Genomic DNA, 24167 nt, shown 5'->3' with positions numbered 1-24167 from the left:
GCAAAGCCTTCGACCTCATTCGCGGCTGTATCATATTAGTTCCTTTAAGGGCTAACAGAGCTAATACAGTAGAAATAATCTACAGTGGTGTACTTACCAGACAGTTCAACAATAAGAAAAATGTACAATATGTATAATGCTTTATCTCTTCCAGATATTTTATATGAGTTTAACTGCAAAATTTTTAATAATAACTTCAACATTAAATTTGGATATCCACGCAGCGATACCAGCAGTAGTTGCGATAACTATACTGCTGAGAAAACAGCACTATTGAAAAATAAAAATGATTCAACGACGCCAGAAAATGACACAAAAATTCTTTAAGAACTAAAAAGAAGGAAACAGAACATGCATTGCATTTGCGAAAAGCCGAAGGGTTCTATGATGAACGTAAAAAAGAAGCAAGAAAAAGAAGTATGAAGAGTAAAGGGTTCGAATCAATAGCGATTGATTTCCAAAAAAAAATTCCTATACCAAACATTATATATCATATCATATAGATGACAACTTACTTTATATTCTTTTGATATTCACGTGCTGTCTACTGGCGATTCCTACTTTTAATGTTACCCCGAAAATATCACAGCTAAGTGATTAGAGGAAGTTATTTTGTTTTTGCATAATTTTATATTTTTGCAGTTAGACTCCAGTGTAAGGGATTTGCTTATATTCTGCAACTCTTGTGGAGGTCAAAATAAAAACTATAACCTCTTTAAATTCACTCATTACGTAGTTATTTCCACAAGACTTGGAGTGTGACAGTAATATGGGGCTCATCAACTAGCGGATCAAAGCTGAAACTGTTGAAGATTTTGAAGATTGGTTGGACGAATTTAAAAAAGCACGCACAAAATCTAGCCCATTTAAAGTCATAGAAGTAGATCAGTCCCTAACTCGCCAATGGACTCAGTTTCTTTTATCCAGTTTTAAAACAAAATGCACATTTGCTATCAGACCCATTCGAGAAATAGTTTGTGAATCCATCCATACTTAATATATTTAGGCAACAATCCAAGGATATAATAAAAATTGGGACTTGGAATGTGAGAGATACTTATGAGCAGGGAGCTTTAAGAAACTTAGACCATATTATGGAAAAATATACAATAGATATTCTTGCCCTGCAAGAAACGAAACAACTGGGAAATGAATTAAAAAAAATAGGAAATGAGCACCAAAAGTGGAGGAACCATGAGATATTTTGGAGTGGAATTCATGGTGTCGGAGAAAGTAAACAAATCAGTTGTAAATTTTCAACCAATATTAAATAGAATATGTTACTTGAGAGTAAGAGGAAAGTATAGGAAGATAAGTATCATTAATGTACATCCGCCGACTGAAGATAAATACTTAGAAACCAAAACAGAGTTCTACGAAAAGCTAAGCACCCTAATAGAGAATATACAGAAATACGATATAAAGATAATCATTGGTGACCTGAATGCATAAGTCAGAAAAGAGGAAATATATACAAGAATATCAGGGGGACGAGGTTTACGTAAGGATTCAAATAAAAACGGGAAAAATTTAATAGAATTTGCTACAGAGAACAAAATAAAGATAGCTAGCATAAAGTTTGATCACAAAGACATTCATAAGGTAACATGGACTTCCGATTTAAAAATAAAAAATTAGATAGATCATGTCCTAATTGAAAACAAACATGATTAAGTCAATAATCGATTGCAGGAGTTACAGAAGGGCAGATACCAACAGTGACCATACTCTAATAATAGCAATACTAAAACAAGAACTACCAATAATACCGAAATCTGTTAGAGATAGATTAAATTACCAATTAAAGCGCCTTCAAGTGAAGCATATTGTAAACAGACTAGAGGAAGAAATAAATAAAAAACTAGACAATTCAGTCAAACAGGATATAGATGAAGAATAGCAGACCATACAGACAGCCATGTCGGAAGCAGCGGAAAAATGTGTAGGAAGCGAGCATATAAAAAGACGGCAAGACTGGTTCGATAAAAAATGTAGGAATGTTTTGGCAAGAAGAAACAGGGCAAAACTACAAAGAGATGAAGAAAATACCTGAAATGCGATCTAAAACTATGTGGCAAGAAGTGAAAAGAATTTGCAGAAAAAAGAAAAAAAAACAGCTAGAAAAGCAATTGAAAAATATAGAAGAAGCCTACATAAATAAAGAGGTAAAGAATTTCTACCAAGAAGTTAAGAAATCCGAGAGGAATCAACTCTGAATGAAGTGAAAGAAATAATAAAAAACCTAAAAAATAACAAAAGTGCAGGAGAAAGTGATATCGCAGCTGAGATTTTTAAGGAAGGTGGTGAAAGATTGAATGAAAGGATATTTCACTTGACACTAATAATTTGGCAAAAGGAAGAAATGCCGAAACATTGGACTAGTGCTCTTATTTGTCCTATCTACAAAAAAGGAGACAAAACGGAGTGCGAAAACCATAGAGATATAGCACTTTTAGAAGTAGCCTATAAAATACTTGCCAAAATTATTAGGAAAAGAATATTAAAATATGATAACAAAGTGATTGGAGAATAACAGGGAGGTTTTAGATCAGAAAGAACAACTACTGATCAAATAAGTATGTTAAAATTAATACAAAATAATAGCTACGAACAAAATTTGGGATGCTATTTATCGATTTGACACAAACATATGACTCCCTAAATCGAACGATCCTATATGAGGCCATAAGAACATTAGAAATACCAGAAAAACTTATAAGACTAGTGAGAATGACGCTTAAGAATACGATGAATAGGGTAACAATGAAAGGAAGATTTTCAAGACAGTTCACAGTGAATTGAGGTTAAAAACAAGGGGATCCGCTATCAACGAATTTATTTAACCTAGTTTTAGAACAAATCCTAAGAAGATCAAATATAAGCACAAACAGGACTATTTTCTATACCAGGGACGATTGCATAGCATACGCGGATGATGTGGTGATACAAGCGAGAACAAAAAAAAATATTTAGAAAAAGTTTTTCAGAAATTTGGAAAAGATACGGAGTAATAATAAACCAAACAAAAACGCAATATATGGAAATGAGAGAAGATATAACAAATAATAACAAATATATTAAAATGAAAGGAGCAGACACTGTCTATAGTTTTGAAAAACTGTCAAAATTTTAATACTTAGAAGTAACCATTACGAACATGGGAAAAGAAGAAAAAGAGATAGACGGAATATTAATGAATGGAAGCAGAGCGATATAGTCACTAAATTCATTACTGAAAGCAAAAAATGTGTCAAGAGCAGCTAAACTATAAGTCAACGAGACAGTAATCAGACTCACAGTGATGTATGCCAGTGAAACGTGGATTATAAACCAGCAGGAAGAAAACAAAGTAGAGATCTAGGAAAAAAAGGTGCTCAGAAAAATATTCGCAGGAATAAAGTGGGCAGAGAATATTTGGAGAAGACGAACGAATAAAGACATAATGAGGATGTATGGAAAACCAGCAAAATACTAGCCCAAAGAGTTAGATGGCGAATGCCAAAGAATCGAAATATTAAAACAATACTAAAGGAGGGAGAAATGGGGAAAAAAGAAGAGGACGCCCAAAGAAGAAGTGGTTGAAAGCAGTAAAGCAAGACATGACAGAAATAGGCGTGAGGAATTGGAGAGAGAAAGCAAGGGACCGAAAAAAATGGAGGATAACCAAGTTTTTAGAAGCCAGGAGCCTGTAGCGCTATTATATATATATATATATATATATATATATATATATATATATATATATATATATATATATATATATATATAAAGGGGTTGAGGTTAATTGGGTATACAGCTGATTGAAAGCCTCTTGTACACTGAAGTGTACTCTGTTCAACAGTTCATTATATTTCGCCAATTTTCATTGGCATCATCAGATGAGAGCTACAATTATTTAAAACATGGTAAAATACATTCAGAGTCGAAGGTCATTCGGAGATGAAATCGACGAGGCTATGGAGAAAGGAACCCTGCAAGATGGAGACTGGAATGACAGGGAAAATTGGAGAAAACGGTTGAGTGAAGGAAGACAGTGAAAACTGTGGAAATCCTTAGTAGTAGTAGGTAAAATACAACTTAATAATAGTTTGTTGTTATATACTTACTTGATTGAGGTTAATGGCAGTGTGAGAGTCTTTCTTGCAGATTTCCCCAATATTTAAGAGTTTACTATTTAACTTATCTGCAGGGATTAAATATATATATATATATATATATATATATATATATATATATATATATATATATATATATTTCACAATATATTGAATTTGTTGATATGGTATCTTCCTGTCGAACATATTGTTTTTTTTAATAACAGCTTTTGCTATCCTGCTTCTTTATCCCCTGCTTGATATTGGTAATAAAATAACTGTCATCTTCTTGATAATAATTTAATTATTTATTTTTACATGTTTTATGGCAGATGCCTGCTAGTGCAATTTTTGGATATTTCGCATTGTTTCCTATGCAAAGCATACACACAGCAAGTCAAGAATATGGTTTAGAACTCAATACAACCAAAACTAAATGCATGCTCATCAGCAGAACACAACAACCTCCGATGCAATTGACATTAAACAACCGAAAAATAGAACAAGTGGAGACATACACATACCTTGGAACCACAGTCAACACAAAATGGGACCAGTCAACAGAAATAAGATCACGAATTGAAAAAGCGCGAAACGCGTTCAACAATATGAAAAAGTGGTTCACAAGCAAAATCTCAATGGAACTAAAATTAAGACTGGTCAAGTGTTATGTCTTCCCGGTCTTGTTCTATGGAGCAGAGGCATGGGCCACAACGGAAGCCACCCTGAAGAAACTAGAATACTTTGAGCTGTGGATATATCGCCGTATTCTTCGGATATCCTGGACAGACCACATCACTAACGTGGAAGTAATGCAGAGAATAGGCAAAAGCAAAGAAATAATCTTCACCGTAAAGAAACGGAAGCTTGAGTACTTCGTACATGTCATGAGGCATACTAAGTACCGGCTGCTACAGTTAATAGTCCAAGGAAGAATCGACAGTAGGAGGGGACCGGGAAGAAGACGACACTCATGGATGCATAACCTGCGACAATGGTTCGGACTAACATCGACCGAACTGTTCAGAGGTGCCGTAAACAAAGTCAAAATAGCCTTGTTAATAGCCAATGTCCGAAACGGATAGGGCAAAGGAAGAAGAAGAAGAAGAAGAAGAAACATCACTTGTTTTTTACAAATTTGTTTTTTTTTCTTTTAAAAGTTATGAGTTCTTTTGGAATACTTTAAAATTATTTTTCATCTTTTCAATCAAATTAATCAATAGTTGGAGTTCATTTTCTCTACTATTGAAATTAATGAAGTATATACATATATTTCTTCAATATTATACCGTGATTCATTTATTAGGCATCAATTAAACGACTATTTTTTGCTGATTTAGTTACACAAACATTGTGGTAAAACTTTTCTCGGTCGAATCATTTAACTAAAGCATTTACCGCCCTATTTTTACAAAACTTAGATGATACTTTTGTGTGCTGTTTACTTCTTGCCTTGTTGCTAGAGTTCTGACTATATTTATTTATCTTAAAGGAGAAAAATAAGCTATTTGTTTTGACAGTTTTCATTAGTAAAAATTTCTTTTTTAAAATTCTGTACAATATTTTACCTTTGTTAAAATTTTTTTTGCCAAACATCATATTTTCTGGAAAGAAAATTCTCCCTCTAAAGCATTCCCGTCCTTTAAATGCTCCAACAAAATTATTCCATTGTAAAAGAGAACATCGACAAATTCCTTGTGCTAGCAGAAAGATTTTAAATGGACCTAAGTTCATTCCGTTTACATCCCGGAGATAATATTTTATCTTGCGGGAAGTGAAATAAAGTAATTTTATCTTCCGCTTTCCGGAGAAATAATCGGATTAAGATGATGTTATCGTCATGATCTTTTAATTTGATTTAGGATTCAAAAACTTGTGCTTACCATATAAATATTGAACAAAATTGAAAATAAAAGTAGGGTTTGAGAGTGAACCCCAAGTAAAATTAAAAAATATAGTCGGGATGTGGATTGTAAAACTATTTCATTCATTAGTTGCTACTATAAGTATCGCATGAATAAGAAAACTCTTTAGATAATTGTAGATAAATAAATTTATAAATCGTGAAGAATCAGAAACAAGTTGCAAAATAAAACACTCAAGTTTTCAAAGCGGTATAAATAAGTTAATAGTAGTTTGAAAATAATATTATTAGAACATGTATTAAAACAGCTTTTTGTCTATTTTTTGACGAATCTATTTGATGATGCCATTGATCACCAACAATTATTTTATATTTCGACTGGCAAAACTACAGATCTCTGATTTTCTACGTTATTATGGGTTTCTTATAAATCTTCGTAAGCTCCTGCTTATTCGGCGTCATTCCACATTAGATTCCTTAACCCACCAAAAAACTTTCCTCAGGAATTTCTTCATTATCTAAATTTTACATACATACAACACTGTTGTTCTTACTATTATTTTATAAATTTAAATCTTGGCTGCGCTGGATACGTTTTTGCCTTTAACAATGCGTTTAACTGATTTCTGCCTTTTAACAACTGCTTATCTACGTTCCTTTCTTCGCTTCCTCTATTTGTAACTGTTATCTACTTGAAAATTCTGTTACCCTCTAAAATTTTTTATCATCATCACTCAGCTCTTTGCGTCCACTGCTAAACACAGGCCTCCCTCATGTTTGTCCATTGTGCACGATTTTGAGCACTTTTCATCCGAGTTCTTGATATTTTCTTGAGATCGCCAGTCCAACGAGTAGAGGGTCCTCCTCTACTTCTTTTGTCTAACCTCGGCCTCCACTCAAACAATCTCTTCGTCCACCTTTCATCACTGGTTCGGGCGACGTGTCCGGTCCATTTTCATTTCAGTGTGACAATTTGGAAAATTACATCGGTAACTCCTGTTCTTGGCCCTAAGTCTTCATTTCTAACTCGGTCACGAAGCGATATACTTAGAATGTAGCATTTTAAAATTCCTTGGTATATATTAAGATCCTCTTATATAAGTTGAAATACCGAAAAATTTTCCGAAATTTTCAATCCTCGTTGCGTTGCCGATAATAAATAAAAATAAAAATAAAAAATAAAAAATAAAAACGTTTATTGCCTTATATAAATTTACATGTCATTCATTTCATTCATTTTAGCCTTCTTTCTTCTTTAGCGTCCCGCTCTTGCACCGCCAGCTTCTTGATGTTTTGACCTCTCAGCATCCTGGACATCTTTGTGTGGATATATCCTCGTCTTCTTCTGTAGGTACTAATTTAAGGCACCGTACCTACTTCCCTGCATGGCTGTTTTCCGGCAACCATCCGGCTAGACCCTGATCAGATGGTCGATCAGTCGATGGGTAGATCTATGCATCTTCTGGATCCTGTTATTTTCGAGGATGCCCCTGGTCTTATGGAGTCTTCTTGTGGCCTGGTGGAAGAAATACCTGGTCCTTTTCTCAGCCACCTCCCTCAGTGGTGTGTACTGGAGCCTTTCTCTGATGGTAGCGTTCGTGATTCTGTTCTCCCATGATGTTCCGTCAATGATCCGGTAGCATGAGGTTTCCGTGGCTTCTAATCTTCTCCAGTGTGTCTCTGCTATGGAACTCCACACTGGTACAGCATATAGCATCACCGATCTAACATAGGCCTGGTATAACTGAATCTTCTTGGCCTTGGACAGTGGACTGGTCCTAAAAATGAAAGGGAGAATTAGTCTTTTAGCTGCATTAGCTTTTACCTTAGTTTTTTGTGCATGCACCCGGAAGCTGAGTCTTCTGTCGAGGTGGACTCCTAGGTACTTGACTGTTTTTTCATCCTGGATCCTGTTGCCTCCTACTCTGATTTGGTTTCGTGGTGGTCTGGAGCTCTGGCTGAAGACTATGAATTGCGTCTTTTGGGCGTTGATTTTTATCTTCCATTGATCCGTGTATCTCGTGATTTTGTCCAAGTGGTTTTCTATGTCCCTGATTATTCTTCCTTCGTCTTTTCCGGATGCATACACTGCTGTGTCGTCTGCATACAGAGCTGTTGAAGTTCTTGGATCTGTAGGTAGGTCTGAAACAAAAATGTTATATAAAATTGGCGATAAAATGTTGCCCTGAGGCATTCCTTCCTGAATGTCCTGGATTGCTGACATCTTTTGGTCCGCTGATACTTGGAATGTTCTGTTGGACAGGTAAGTGTCACAGATGTTGATGAGGTAGTGTGGTAGCCTAGCTTTGTCCATCTTGAAGATTAGTGCCTTTTTCCAAATCGTGTCATATGCTTTTTCTATGTCCAGTATGGCTAGTCCTGTCCTTTGTTTCCTGTTGAATCTTATTTTGGTGTCGCTGATGATTCTTGCTAGCTGCAGTTCGCAGTTTCTTCCTTTTCTGAATCCGAATTGGTCCTCTTGGATAATTATTCTTCTTTCTGTGTGCTTCATCAGTCTCTTGTAGATGATCTTTTCCAGAATTTTTCTCATGGTTTCCAGGAGAGCGTTGCCGAGATGATATAAGCACAATTTATAGTTTGTTTATATTTCACTGTCATCGAATTCGATAGTCTGTGGACTAGTACGCATTTCGATGCGCATCGCCCCGCCTCGAATTTTTCCATTGGCTCTTGACCTGGAAATCCCTATTTATCGCTCGAACAGCGCATATAAATATTGGCGATTTTCAGGTCAGCCAGGTCAGTTCCTCACGGGCCCTCCGAGAGCTTAGTGCTCTTGGGGCGCTGCTTCCTGCTGTTTCAATTATACTCTGTGGCTGAGAATTGTTTCAACTTAACTTGGTGTTTTTAGTTCGACGAAGAAATTGTCAGTAAGAAATATCTTGCCTTTTTCAAGGCAAAACACCGAAGATAAATATTTTCCAAGTCCATAACCCTGAAAATGGACTTAAGTAGAGGAGCTCTCGACGTTTACTCCGAAGCCCTCTACAGAGCACCCGGGGATATCAGAAGGTGGTTAGACCCTTATTTGTTCCCCCGAGGTGATATCACAGACGCATATTCTTTAGTATTTTCTTTTGATCAAAGCTGCTTAATATTCTGCGTTTCAAATAAATATTCCCGTTTAGTGTTTTGTTTGTACCTAGTTAAGTGAATAATTTTTAAGAATTTACTCACTCTCGGTAAGGCCGGCCGCTGTTAAAGGCGTTTGCGCTTTTTATTTGGAGTCCAAATTTTTCGTCAAATTTGTAATGTTTTGTGTTTTTCGTCTTATATTATGGAAGATTAGTGGTTTTTTGGCAATTAATTGTGCAGTTTAAGGAGGTTTGAAGATTTGGTTAAGGAGAACAGACGTCGTTTAGTTAAGTCGGTAAAAACCGGCAAAGTTGTGAAAAAAAAAGTGATTTTTACTCAATGTAACGTGTCAATTCTGACCGAGTAATCACTGTTTTTTGTTTGTAAGCCGTCTGTCATCTGAGATATTTGTAAAACGGCGTTTACAACAAATTTGAAAAATAGCCACATGGTTCCAGTTTTTTAAGAAGAGGAGCTTCAAATTTTGTATTCAGTACCAACTTTAACCTCAAATTTGTATGTCCTAAAAAGCCGTTTCAGAGTACAATTCGCAGTGTGAGATGCATTTTTTTGCGTAGCAGTAAATCTCCAGTATGATTCCAGTTCCCAACCTCAGAAATTTAAAGTAAAAGTTTTTTCGTGAAATACAGGTAACTTTTTTTGTTTGAACTTTTAAAGATAGACATTTTTTCATTAATAATTGCTTTCATAATTTAAAGAAATGTAATAATTAAAATTGTAGATCTTAGGGCGTGGCTTAGCTGTTATTTTATTTGTTCTCAGTTTTACGGTTCGTAGACTTACTACGGTTGCCTCTTCCGCCTAACCAATGAACATTAAGCCCGAAACTGTACTCTCGTGACGTAATTCTTCCCCTTCAACCAATCAACACTGCAATCAAGCATCCCCACCCCAGTCGGAAGAGGCAACCGTAGTAAATCTACGAACCGTGTCTCAGTTTAAGATTTAGTTTTGACATATGACAGCTAGCTTTATTATTTTTGACATCTGGTAAATATCTATTCATATTTGAGATTTTGTTTTGTTTTTTTTTTTAGAAAAAGGTTAACCACTATGCAGTTTCATTTTTTAAAAAGATAGATAGATACAAAGATAAATGTTTAACTTGTAATAATTTATCTCTGCTATAAATTATAGCCCAGTAACAATAGTAAGTTTTGTAGTATCTCCAACTTATAGAGTTTGTAAACGGATAGGACATAGTAAGTGTTTCTCTCTGTTATTTTGTATTTACTTTTGTAACTATTAATATGGTATTTTTGTTATTGTCTATATTTGTAACTGTTTGTGGTGAGACAGTAATAAATGTTTAATTTTTTTCCCTAAACCATTTTGTTTATTTATTTTAAAAAAAGTCCCTAACCTCTCTTTTGTGTTTTTTAGAACGAGAGAGCTTTTTATTTCATCCAGCCAGAAGTTTCCTCGAAGCGGCGTCCATTTTAGGTAGCTAGAGGTCCTTCTTATTGTATTGTTTGCCCATTTGTCCAGAAGATTTATGTAAGTACCCCTTTGTTTCATTTTTGTAGTTATCCAATCCAATCCCATTATTTCATTCACTTATCCACGGCCCAGTTTCTCCAAATTAACCCTGAGCGCCGTTCGCAACAGTTTCGTTTATTTTGCGTGCCCTATCTCTAGCCCTGTAATTTCTGTCTCCAATTTTCAACCCTCATAACAATATCCTATGTGGTAGGCAAAATATTTCGTTACAAGCATTGACCTTTCCATTTTCGTCTGAGCTATTTGCAGCGTTTTAGAAGCTCTAGCTATCTATGTCAAAGTTTCGGCATCATAGCTCATCACAAGCAACACACACTGGTCAAATGTTTTACGTTTTAAAGAAATTGGTATATCTCTTTTAAAAATGTCTTTGAGTTTTCCATAGGCTGCCCATGTTAGGTTTATTCTTCTTTGTAGTTCGCATTTTTGTTTGTATCTTCTGATCTTTATTTCGTATCCAAGCTATATGTATTTTTTTCACCAGCTCTACTTTGTTGTCTCCAATATTGATATTTTCGTTAGGTACTAGATTTCTCACGAATTTTGTTTTGGAGCTGTTTATTTTAGGACCCACATTGGCACACACTGACTAAAGTTCATGTAGGATTGTACATATCTCCGTGAGGTTGTCCGAGAACAAAACTATGTTGTCTACGAATTTTAAATTTCTTAATCTTCTATCGTCAATGTTCAGGCGTTTCTCTTTCCAGTTAAGTTTTTTACAAGCATATTCTAGTACTGCGGTAAACAGTTTAGGCGATAAGGTATTACCCTGTCTGACTCCTTTGCCGATTGGGATATGATCCGTGTGTTTATGTAGTTTCACCGACATAGTTGTTTCCTTGTATGTATTGTTAATTACCCTTGTATACCGGTAGTCAATGTGGAATGCTTGTAGTGCTTCCAGGATTTTGTCAAATTCTACAGTGTCAAAGGCTTTATGAAAATCTACAAAAGCGAGAACAGTTGTCGATTGTATTTGATAGTTTTTTCTATTATTGTTTTAATGCTCTGTATGTGATCATTTGTACCAAATCTGGTACAAAATCCCCCTTGCTCTATTGGCTGATAGAAGTTTTTTCTGAATACGATTTGTTACGGTTTTTGTAAAGAGTTTGTATAGGTGATTAAGAAGACTTATCGGTCTGTAGTTTTCTAATTCATGGGATCTCCTTTTTTGTTCAATAGAATTACCTTAGCATTGTGAAATTTGTCGGGTATATTACTGCCCAAAAGACAACTGGTAAAAAGGTTCTTAATTTTCTTAAGTATGCGAGTACCTTCGATTTTAATTGCATCAGTAACTACACAATCCCTCGCCTGGAGATTTGTTATTCTTAGCTTTTCTTATGGCTTTTTTTATTTTGTCTATTGTGATTTTTGGTAGTAGTTCTGATCCTTGATTAGCAATGCCTTTTTTCCTTGTTAATACTTCTGGTACTTGATCTTCTCTACTATTTGCTTTGTGTTGGCTTGTGTACAGCAATTTGTAGAAGTTTTCAAATATTTTAAGGGTTTCGTCTCTGTTGGTTGTAAGATGACCATTTCTATATTTAATCATTATTATCCTTCTATTGTTCTCAATGGTATGTTCGATTTGTTTTTGGTTGTATTTTCTAGAGTCTTGTTCAACAGCTTTGGATATTTCTTTATTTAATTTTTTTAGTTCGTTGGCTTTAGTTTCCGTCTCGTTTTTCATTTATCTTCTTTTCTGCATTAGTTGCCTGGTATTTTGGCTAATCTTCTCTTCTTTTTAAGTTCTAGGACAGAATTTGTTTGGACTTCATTTTCAGGTTTTCAGCAAGGCATTTGTTAGTTTATTATTTAAGTTGTGTATATTATTTTCTGTTTCAGGACTACTAAGTATGTCGAACATATATTGCTGAAAACTATCTACTTCTAAAGGTTTCATCCATGGTTTTGATTTGTTATTCTTTTTAATCATTACCTCTCCTTCTTTAAGCTTATTTCTATTTTACCTCGTACCATTCTATGATCGCTAATGGTAACAAATCTGCTTAACAAATTTATACTCTGCCTTATTGGTCTTTATAGTGATTCAATTAATTTTCTTTTGCATTTTCATCTATCATTTCCATATATTTGGTTTTATCTTGTTTTATAGGCGTGCCATATTTTCTAGCATCTTAGAATTTTGTAAATTGTTTTCTTTTTTTAAGAAAGGTGCCACTTGTTTGGATCTGGGCTCCACTAATTATTTTTTCTGGTACTAGGTTGAATAAGTCTGTTGAATAGTTCTGAAGACAGGGGATCTCCCTATTTTAATCCTCTTCTTCTTCTTCTTAACATGCCATACACCAAAGTGCGTAGGCGACTATCTCATTACTAGAATTCTGTTCTTGGCGGCGTGACACAGCTCGCCTGTATTGTGTATTCCTGTCCATTCTTTAATATTTCTTAACCAGGATAATTGTTTGCGGCCGGCTCCTCTCCTACCTTCGATCTTCCCTTGTAGGATTAACTGAGGTATTTCATATTTTGCTCCTCTCAATATGTGCCCAAGGTAACCAATCTTGCGTTTTTTAATTAATTTAAAGAGTTCTCTTTCCACGCCGGCTCTCTTAAGGACGTCATCGTTTCGAACTCTATCCACCCAAGGTATGCGCATCATTCTTCTTAATGACCACATTTCAAATGCTTCAAGTTTGTTGATAGATGTTTTTTTCAAAGTCCACGTTTCCATGCCATAAAGCAAGATAGACCATATGTAGCACTTGACCATTCTGTAGCGTATTTCGAAATGTAGGTTTTGATTACATAGAAGCTTCACAAAAGCTTGTCTTGCCATTTGTATTCGGGTTTTTATCTCTTGTTGTGGATCCGATTGGTCATTGATTGTGGTGCCAAGGTATTTAAAAGTTTTCACGCGTTTTATGCGATCGTCACCTATGCATATTATCGGGTTTTCTGGAGGGTTTCTGCTAATGACCATATATTTCGTTTTCAAAATGTTGATTTTGAGGCCATATTTTTTACCTATGCTATTCACCCTATCAAGTAATAACTGCTGATCTTCCAATTTATCAGTTATAATCACTGTGTCGTCTGCATAGCGTAGGTTGCTAATTGGTATGCCGTTCACCTTAATGCCTAATTCCGTGTCTTCTAATGCTTCCGCAAATATATTTTCAACATATAAATTAAAAAGCATCGGAGAGAGTATGCAGCCTTGGCGGACACCTTTCCGGATTTCAAATTCATCAGTATATTGGTCTTGATCAATCCTCACCTTTGCCATTTTAATCCTACATTGACTTTTTTTCTTTCTTCTTTTTAACTTTAGGTATACTTATATTACTAAGTTTCTGGAGCAACTCAACTAACGACGACCATTTTTCAATTGCTTCTCTGTTCTCATACACTGATGGTAAGTACTTGTGATAAATTACATTATCTTCTGAATCTAAATAAATCTGCTGCAAATTATTTTTTAATACAATAGTTATATATATATATATATATATATATATATATATATATATATATATATATATATATATATATAAAGAAGAAAATTAAATTAATTACTTAAGCACATACACTTTTGTAAAATATTTTTGACTGCCCATGCTCCATAACAACTTTAGGGTATATACAAAAATCTTATTTCTCTCATAGAACAAAATAATTTTGGAAGAAAAACACTTCTTTCTAATGACAAAAACATCGTGTTCTCAAGTATCCCTTAAGGTTTTTTTTGTCAGGATACCGTGTTCCACTTTATTTAATGTCAACACCTTCAATACCATAAAACTCCCTCTATCAACAAGTGAGGCATTAATTAAGGTCCCAAAAGAAACTTCTCACTCTGTTTAATTCCTCTTCGTCGGCGACGGTGTCGTTCCCCCAAATGCCGAAACTCGTTCCCACCAATCCCGACGTTGTTGGCGGTGACTTCCAAAACTACCGAAAACTGAACTTCTCCGCCACAATACACTAACTACGCTCTCAAATGGATCTTTTATAGTGTTTTATAGTTAGACCAGGCAAAAGTAATAAATGAATAATATTGATCGTGTATATAAAAAGGAACTCTTAAAATTGTTGTTTTCTATTTAATCGCTAGTCAGTATAGTATTCTTTGTAATTACAACTTCATATAATATGTATTTAAATTTTTCTACTGACGTTTGCTCAGTACGTAAAATTATTTTCTGTCTTTTGAATAACTTCTTTCTCATATCAAGCATTCAGAATTAAGATTTTTATTACATCAAACAAAAATACTGACAATATCATTTTAAAGTCACCTACTAGTCCAGTGGTCAGAGACAAAAATGCCACTGAACTTTTAAAAATCATGCGAATACGCTGAATTTTGTTGAGAATGTCAATTTTGGAACCCCAAAAAGAGAGCTGAATTTGTATACTGTAGACTAATGCGAAGCTTCATACAATGTTGTTTGTATTTTAAAATTTAAATAATAACCATGTTTAAATTTTGAATGTATTGCCTATGTGAATTCATTTTAATTTAGGTAAACAAAAATAAATAAAAGACTTTCATATATTTTAATATTTTAATAACATTGAAATAGTTTACATATTGTATGGTCGATATATACTGGTTATTGTCGATCTGTACTGGAATCAAAAAGCATGGGTTAGAATCAAAAATGTCCATACAGATACTATAGAAATTAAAAAAGATGTTAGACAGGGTTGGGTGCTGTCCCCATTGTTATTTAATCTGTACAGCGAAGCTATTTTTAAGCAAGCAATATCAGAGGAACAACAGGCTATATCAATAAACGTAAAAATCTTGAAAAAGATAGGATTTGCAGACAACACCGCTGTTTTGCAAACAGTCTAGAAGCATTGCAACGCTTAGTAAATAGATTACATCAAGTCAGTATAAAATATGGACTACAAATGAACCTTAAAAAAAACCAAGTGCATGATTATTTCTAAGCAACATACACTATAAAGGCTAGATATCGAGGGAACACAAGTAGAAAGAGTGAATAAGTACAAATATCTAGGAACCTGGGTAAATGAAAACAATGACCAAGGTAGAAAAATTGCAATTGAAATTGCAAGACAAGTGTTTATAAAAATGAAAACAATGTTTGTTAATGACACTGAGGAGTAGGCAGATTGAGACCTCAGTGCCGAGAGACAGTTCTTGCAATACAGAACACGATACTGGTACGTCTCGAGTGAGGGGAGTAGGCAGATTGAGACCCCGAACTCGCACCGGACCGTATCACTCTTAATAATGGCTCCAAAATGGGTGCCGAAACGTCGAGTAATAAATGTATAGTATAATAATATATATAATATACATATATAATAATATGTATAGTATAGTATAATAATATGTCGAGTATATATTGATACGATTAGGGTTTATAGAAAATAATTTATAAGTTATATACTACATAATATTAGATATTTGGTTGTTTTAAATAAGTTATATACTAGAGAATTTTATAAAAAAATATTTATGTGAGGGCATTTTAAGAAATTAGCATATAATAATTGTAAAAAGTTGTATTTTAGTAGTTATGATTTTGTAGATATTTTTAAGTGAGCCATGTGACTAGGCAACACACTATACCCTCCATTCCTAAGTGTCATTTTAAGAATTTTACGAATATAAGTGGGGTTATATTGTTTGAAATGTGTATTTTATTAAATTAGAGTGTTAGTTACTAATTTGAATGTTTATTCTGATCTGAAAAGCCTAAATGTAAACAAAATTATTAATAGAAAAGAATGGAATTCTCTGGATCAGCGGAGATGACCATTGTTTACAGTCGAACATTCTCGATATAATGATTATGGCGGTGGATCGAACAGATATTTTTTCGAGAACATCTATATAGAAGTTAATAGAACGATTGGAACATGATCTCTTACCAGATGGTTCTGGAATAGCCAGAAGGATATAAATACCCGTGATTTGGATTCAAGATGGCAGTTTTGGCAGTTTTCAGTTAGAAGTCAAGCAGTTTATTATGAAAGTTAGTAGAAGATAGACACAATTAATTAGTGAAGTCAATTGTTCACAGTTTTAGTAAATCAGTCAAGCAGTTTTATAAGAAATATGAAAGTTAGTTGGAGATAGTCCAATTGTTTAATATAGTGAGTTAAATGAAGATTAAAAATTATGCATATAATTTAATGCACATTTATAATTATACACAAATAATTATTGAAGATTAAAAAAAGTATATTGGAAGAAATTAAATTATATTATGGTTGGAGATTAGTATAAATCAACTTATAATAAGTGGATATTGGTATATTGAAAAGAAGAATAAATATAAATGCTGTTTGCTGGTTTGGTTGGTGGTGTATAAATGCTGGTGAAGAAAACTATATCTTAAATTGGTAGAAGCAGATAATTGGAAAAAGTAATTTCACAAAAAACAAGGATAACTGAAGTACGAAGACATTCAGTGGTGATTAGAATCTATATAGTAGAAAACAGTTCATTTAGGCATTCAGTGAAAGAAAGGTACAAAATTTTGTTAATATAATTTAGTTAGTGTCATAACAATTTCAATTTTGAAGATAGTTTTGTTTAAATTGTAGATTGTCTATAGAATTTAATTAGTTTTATAAGAATATCAATTTAAAGATAGTTTATTTTAAATTTACATTGGCTAAGTTAGATATATATGTGTGTTTCATAATAGTTATAATAAAGATAATTTAAAAAAGTACTTACAAGCTAATTCTTTGAGAACCGCGATAAAAACCCTATATTATTAAAAATACTCATTGCTCATCATTCAAACAAAAAACACATCATAACAATATATATATATATATATATATATATATATATATATATATATATATATATAAATATATATATATATATATATATATATATATATATATATATATATGTATATATATATATATATATATACATAAATGTTTTGGATAGGTTGGAGTCGATAAAAGGGCTATTGGTTAACTATTTTTTATCTCGAGCTTTCAATTGTGTTTACAATTATTATCAAGAGCTGTTAAAAAATACAAAATATCTTACAAAGTTGAGCTAGAAAGAAAAACATTTTTTGTTACTCACCAAAAAAAATTAGTTTGGTTAATAAAATTGCTGCTAACATATTTCAAAAAGAATTAGGTATTATAAAAATGTTCTTATCTAATAAATGTTTCTCTGAAATTTTAATATAATTTTGAAAAAGTTTTTTAACACAAAAACAATTGAATTTATAAATAAGTTAAAATAGCGACCAATTACAATTAAGCCTCAATGTCATAAATGCCAACTTAAAATTTTTATTTTTGACAATTATATTGCCAAAAATAAAATTTTGTTTGAAAATTCTTTTTTGTTTAGTAGCACAAAAGAAGAAGATTTATTCGCCATTGATAGATGTCTGATAAAATGTAACAAATATATGGAAAATTAAATCAAAATGTGATATTTCACTGGTTTCATATATAAACTACAAAGAAATAATATAATTTTAAATTTTACTTAGATTTTGAATTTCCGATCTTTTGTTTAAATTATTATTACTCTTGCTAATACAAACCATTTCCAAAAAAATCCTTTTGAATTTATTACTTTCACTACACAAAATTTTAATGTTATCAAAATCCATAATATAGTCTTTATCGATTACATGCTCTGCCAAAGCACAAGATGGTTTTTTAATTCTGCAATCACTTTTGTGAGAAATAATGTGATCATGGTTCAATTAATATCAAAACAATTAAGTTTTTTAAATTAAACCTACCCAAATATACTAGATTCACTAAACCGAAAGTATTTATGGGACACAACTAACTACAAAACGAGCTAGTTTTAATTGCATAAAACCACTCCAATAATTTGAAAAGTAATGAAATGGATGCAATACTGTCAAAAATGTCAACACCAATATTTATGCAATTAAAAATTTTACGCAGATATAATTACAATATGTCATTTAATTTATAGAAATATTATATTGTACTGTTAGAGCAGCTTAAATTTGGTATATTGTTAACTTCAACCGATATTCTAGGATGTAGTAGAATTATATAAGAAATTATAATATATAAATACAGTAAGAATTATTTCCTGTGCTAACTGAGATTTCGGTTTTATTCTATTTTAAATAATAGTAAAAAAATAATGATAAAATACAGGCTAGATTTCGAACTATCATATGAAGTCTAAATGAAATAATTACGGAAAAAAAATGCAAAAATAAAAAGCATAATAACTTATTAAAATAATTAGCCCTTAATTATTATCGGCGATTTTTAAACTTCTTTGTGCCATCCGAACGACACGATTCTTGAAGCTACGCAAATTAGGCGTTTATTTTGTCAAGTATCTCTCCGCTCGAACCGAGTATTTTTTTGCTAGCCATCTCTTCCAGACATTATTTACGGAAGAAACCAAATCAGGAGAACAAGCTGGATTTTTTATTAAACGTCTAAGATGTGTTAATACCACTGAAATCTAGTCACAGTTGACCAATTATCAATTCTTCTTTGACTTAAGGTACTAAATCATACATAAATTCTGAGTTCTTAATCCTATACTGCCTCTGCTTTTACACTAATTATCACTTTACACTAACTTAAATGGTTTTCTTTGTTTGAGTCTTATTTTTAACCCACTATTATCAAAGGGTTGGATGGCCTCGATGTTTACATGACTATGGAGCCGATGATCTCAAGGTCCTTGTGTAGGTCGACATTTCTGATGTACCAAGAAGTATCAACTATGTTCCTTAACACTCTATTCTCAAATCTGTGAATTATCTGGATATTACTTGATTTGAAAACCATACGTCCATACTGGTGTCAGTATTTGTTTTTTTTTATTTTATTAACGCATCAACTACGCAGGGTCATTAGCGTATTTAGATTAATACAATATAGATACAATAAGTAAAATATACATTAATTTACAATAATAATAATATCTTTGTGTGTTACAATGTACATTTTAAATCTTGTGAAGAAGTTGGCAGTCTTTAAGATAGGAAAATATTTTTCGGGTGCCTGTATTTTCTTCTAGGGCATCTCTTAGGGAGTTGATTATGTTATATTTGAGTCGTTCACTATTATATTTGGGACACTGTATTAAAAAATGTTTTACCGTTAGAACACTGTTGCACACTTCACAAACTGGTTTATTTTTGCGCTGTAATAAATAGTCATGAGTAAGTCGTGTATGACCGATACGGAGACGGGTAAGTATCACTTGCTCTCTCCTGTCTTTTATTTTTGGTTTCCAAAGATGTGTATGTTTGTTGACTTCGTATAGCCTTGATGGAGTGCTGTTCCAAGTTTGTTGCCATTTTTGAATTATTTTTGTTTTAAGTATGGTTTTAAATCGTTTTGTACCAATATATTACTTTTTTCGAACATCGGGTTAGTTGGTGCGTTTTTAGCCAGTTTATCTACAACTTCGTTACCTTCAATTCCTATATGAGAAGGCACCCATAAAAAGTGAACTTGGATGGCCTTATTTGCAATGTTTTTAAGTTCTTTTTTAATAAGAAGTAAAAGGGGGTTGTCACAGTAAGTATTTGTTTGTATAATAGTTGTTTATTATGTATGGACAACGCTGAGTTTCTTCCCATCAGCCAATACATTTTTTTTGTAACGGATACCTAGTTTCTCCCTTTTCTTTTAATATGAACTTTCCAGCTAAGTCTTGCGTCAAGTGTGGTACCTAAGTATTTTGCAGAAGATGCATATGGTACTTGGGCATCATTAATTTTAATTTTAATATTTTTAATTGTCTATTTGTAAAATTAACGTGAATTAATTTAGATTCATTTATTTTGATTTTTCATTTTTTTGTGCAATTACTTATGGATTTCTTTTATTATCTTTTCTGCGCCTTCTTCGCTGGTATTATCTACTGATAGGACAGCAGTATTATTTGCAAATGTAATCAGAGTATTATTTTCTAGTTCAGGTTTGTCATATGTATATAATAGAAAGAGGACCAAACCTAATACGCTTTCTTGAGGCACTCCTGCTTTGATCTCTTCTTGATCTGTGTACACTTCTTTTTGCTTAATTCTGTTGCTTAGGCATAAGAATTTTATGTTTTTAGAATAAACTTTTATGCCATACTTTCTCCACGGTCTCAGCTACATTTAAAAAGATTGTGGAATAAATTTTCTTTTCTTTTAATGATTTTTTTATTATGTTGATAATTCTGTGTACCCAATCAATCGTAGAAGGTTTGTTTCTAAAGTCAAAATGGTGGTTTGGAATCACTTTTTTTGTCTTTTAATATTTGTTTTATTTTTTTTAGCAGGAGTTTCCCAAAAATCTTTGACATCACTGATAAAAGTGATAATGGCTTTTATGAGGAGACTTTATGTTGTGATTTCTCTGGTGTTGTTATTATATAACCTCAGCTATTTTCCATAAATTTGAAAATTATCTCAATCTAAATGTAGCATTGAAAATGTTGGCCTTTTTATTAACCCTCCAGTGATTAGATCACATTTAGGTACTTTCTTACGCTAGGTGCACACACATCGAATTTGAACAGTCGATAAAAGTTCGATCAAATAAATTCCTTTGTTGTCGCGAAGAAACAATGTGAGTGTGCATACGCATCGATCGCCAAACGGCACGGCATTGATGCCGTATGACGTTCGATCAATGCTACTGCATTGTAGTCCTTTCTAGATTAAGTTGGTTTAAATCTATGCTTTATTGCATTGAAGACATTGTTAATAAGGGCGACTACGAACTGCCCCACGCTACCTAGGTACTTAGATAATATTTTTGTGAACATATATAGTTTTCATTTTACTTTATTGTATTCAAAAACGAACCCAATTCCCAAAGCATAAGCAAAAATTTTAAATGATTAAATAATGAAACTATAACAATATAATCGAATAAAGTTACATTAACATTAACTTATATACAATAACAAAAACTATAGTTAAACAATAGCAATGCTTAATTCTAATGTCTGATTAGTGATTATGACTGATATTATTAAGACTGAACACTATATTTTAGATTTTAATAGTTAGCTGCATAATAATTGCAAACTGACTTAATGAAGTCTAATTTAGTAATGTTTTAATTAACGAAATATTAATTTAGCCTATTTTTAATAAAATCAACTTTTCTTTTAGCCGTTTTATCAAGTTTTTTTTTCGAATCTATGTGCAGTTCTAATTTTCACATAAAATTTAACAAAATGTCTGTAAATTTAAATATGTCAGGATGTGATTTATAAAAACATTCATTAAAATTCTAGTGAAATCATTCACATGCGTTTGTAGTAAATATAAGAGATGATGAATTTGAAGCCCACATGTAAGGTGGAAATGTTGAATCTTCCGTTAAATAATTTCTCTCTCTCTTGTCGTTTCCTCATTGCTGAGGATCGTGATTTCCTACAATGCGGGCTGTCAATTCTCTCCATCTCTTGCGATTTTGGGCTGCTCTCATGGACTCGGAAAACGTCTCTCCAGTGGCTTTCTGTACTTGATCTGACCATCGGATAGGTGAGCGTCCTCTGCCTCTACGTCCTTCTACGTTTCCGCACACAATTAGTCTTTCTAAGTTGTCATTGTCTCTTCTCGCAATGTGGCCAAAAAACTTTAAAACATTTGCAAGACACTGAGAGGAGAGTCTGGTCTGAATGTTTAGCTCTTCGAGAATCGACTGATTGGATCTGTGCTCCGTCCACGAGACGCGTAGCATTCGTCTCCAGTACCACATTTCGAATGCGTCAATCCTTTTCCTATCCTCTGATTTTATTGTCCATGTTTCGGCACCGTAACTCAAGATTGAAAAAATGAGTGTCCGTACCAGTCTCATTTTGAGTTTTTTGGATAAAGAGCGGTCCTTCCATATTTTTGACAGTCGACTCATCGCGTTCTTGGCCATCCCTATTCTTCTGCGGATTTCCGTATGGGAGGAGGCTGCATTGCTTAAGGAAGATCCTAGATACGTGAACTCGTCTACTTTCTCGAATTGATTTAGGGCTCCTGTTGTTTGGAGGATATTCTCGTGGTCCACAATCATCATTTTTGTTTTCTGATTATTAATCTTGAGCCCACACTTGTTGCTTTCGGTTTCTACTCTCTTTATCAGTCTCGACATCTCCTCTTCAGATGTTGCTATCAGTGTTGTATCGTCTGCGAATCTTAAGTTTGAGATCTTTTTTCCTGTATTCTCTGAGATTATGTATTCTCCATATAAATTGAACAGGTCTGGAGATAGTATGCACCCTTGTCGTACACCTTTGCTGGTTTTGAAGGTATCAGATTGCTGGTTTTCAATTCTTATTTTAAATAATTATCAACTAGCTAATCACAAAATTTCAAAACTCTGTTACAGTCTGTCCCAAACCCTTCTTTCAGTGCGTCACTAATTTTGACGTCATATATGACTTTAAGAATGTCGAGAATTATTGCATGACATTTTAGTTAAATTTGACAGTTGACAGTTGTAAAATGTCTGATAATACTAACCTGGAATAACAATTATCATTTTATCAGTTGACATTGTGAAAGTACCTACTGTCACGATCGAGACAATCTGCGTCAAATTATATTTATGCGCATCATTAATTGGATATCTATTTAGCGTATTCTAAACTCCAACCAATTATATATCCGTAAGTAGAATTAGCTTTACGATAAATAATTTTCTAAGCTCTATGTATAATAGTCACAGACTCACGTTTTTTTCTGTCACTTCTAGCTTAATGTGTTAGAGAGAATTCGATCAACTATGACGCACTGAAAGAAGGGTTTGGGACGAACTATATCTTCTGGCATAATATTAAAAAGTTCATCAGAAATAAAGTCACCAACATCATTTGGATCTAAATAAGGAATGCCGAAAAACAATTTTAAATATTTTGATTAGTTTTTTGATTAGTTTGAACAGTTTGATTTTTGTATTCCGAGGTCAAACCTAAATTTTTAATTTTTTGGTACCAATCTTGTGTTAATTGAAATTTGAAACAAAAAATAATAATGCCGGGCGACACTAACTTGGCTGCATTTTGAATTGCCATTTGAAAATCAGAAATTATTCGCTTCGGTTTGAAATTTATATTCAAATCTGTATATATTGGTATTAATGTATCAAAAGTACTTTTGTACGATTGCTGTAATTCATTTGTTAACAAACAAAATACTAGAGGAACATAAAAACCATTTTTGTAGCCATGTATAGTAAACATCTGACAAAAATATTTAGAACAGTATTGAAAAGTTCCATCTACATACAAAGAATCTACATTACACAAAAAGTAAAGATTTGTGAAACAACTAAAAATTGCGACATTATTTTTCGTAGATAATAAAAGGTTTTCACCTGTATTTGTTTTTAAATTTAAGTTCACTACCACTTGTAGAACTTCTTCCTGTGACTTGGGCAATGATATTGTGGATTTTCGTCTTGCAGCATAGATATTTCTTCTAACGCAAGAAATGTCTTTCGTCGTCAGCGGTAAATTGCTGAAATTTTCCTTCCTCAATTCCTCGTGAACAATATTTAAAGATCTTTCACATATATCTTCTACAGCTTTTCTTTTTGTAAAATTACTAAAAATTTGCCGGTCAACGTGGATATCTGGAGCATGTTTA

This window comes from Diabrotica undecimpunctata, chromosome 3 (assembly GCF_040954645.1).
Source record: "Diabrotica undecimpunctata isolate CICGRU chromosome 3, icDiaUnde3, whole genome shotgun sequence".
Lineage (NCBI taxonomy): Eukaryota > Metazoa > Arthropoda > Insecta > Coleoptera > Chrysomelidae > Diabrotica > Diabrotica undecimpunctata.
The sequence above is the reverse complement of the archived record's forward strand: the minus strand, read 5'-3'. Positions refer to the sequence as shown.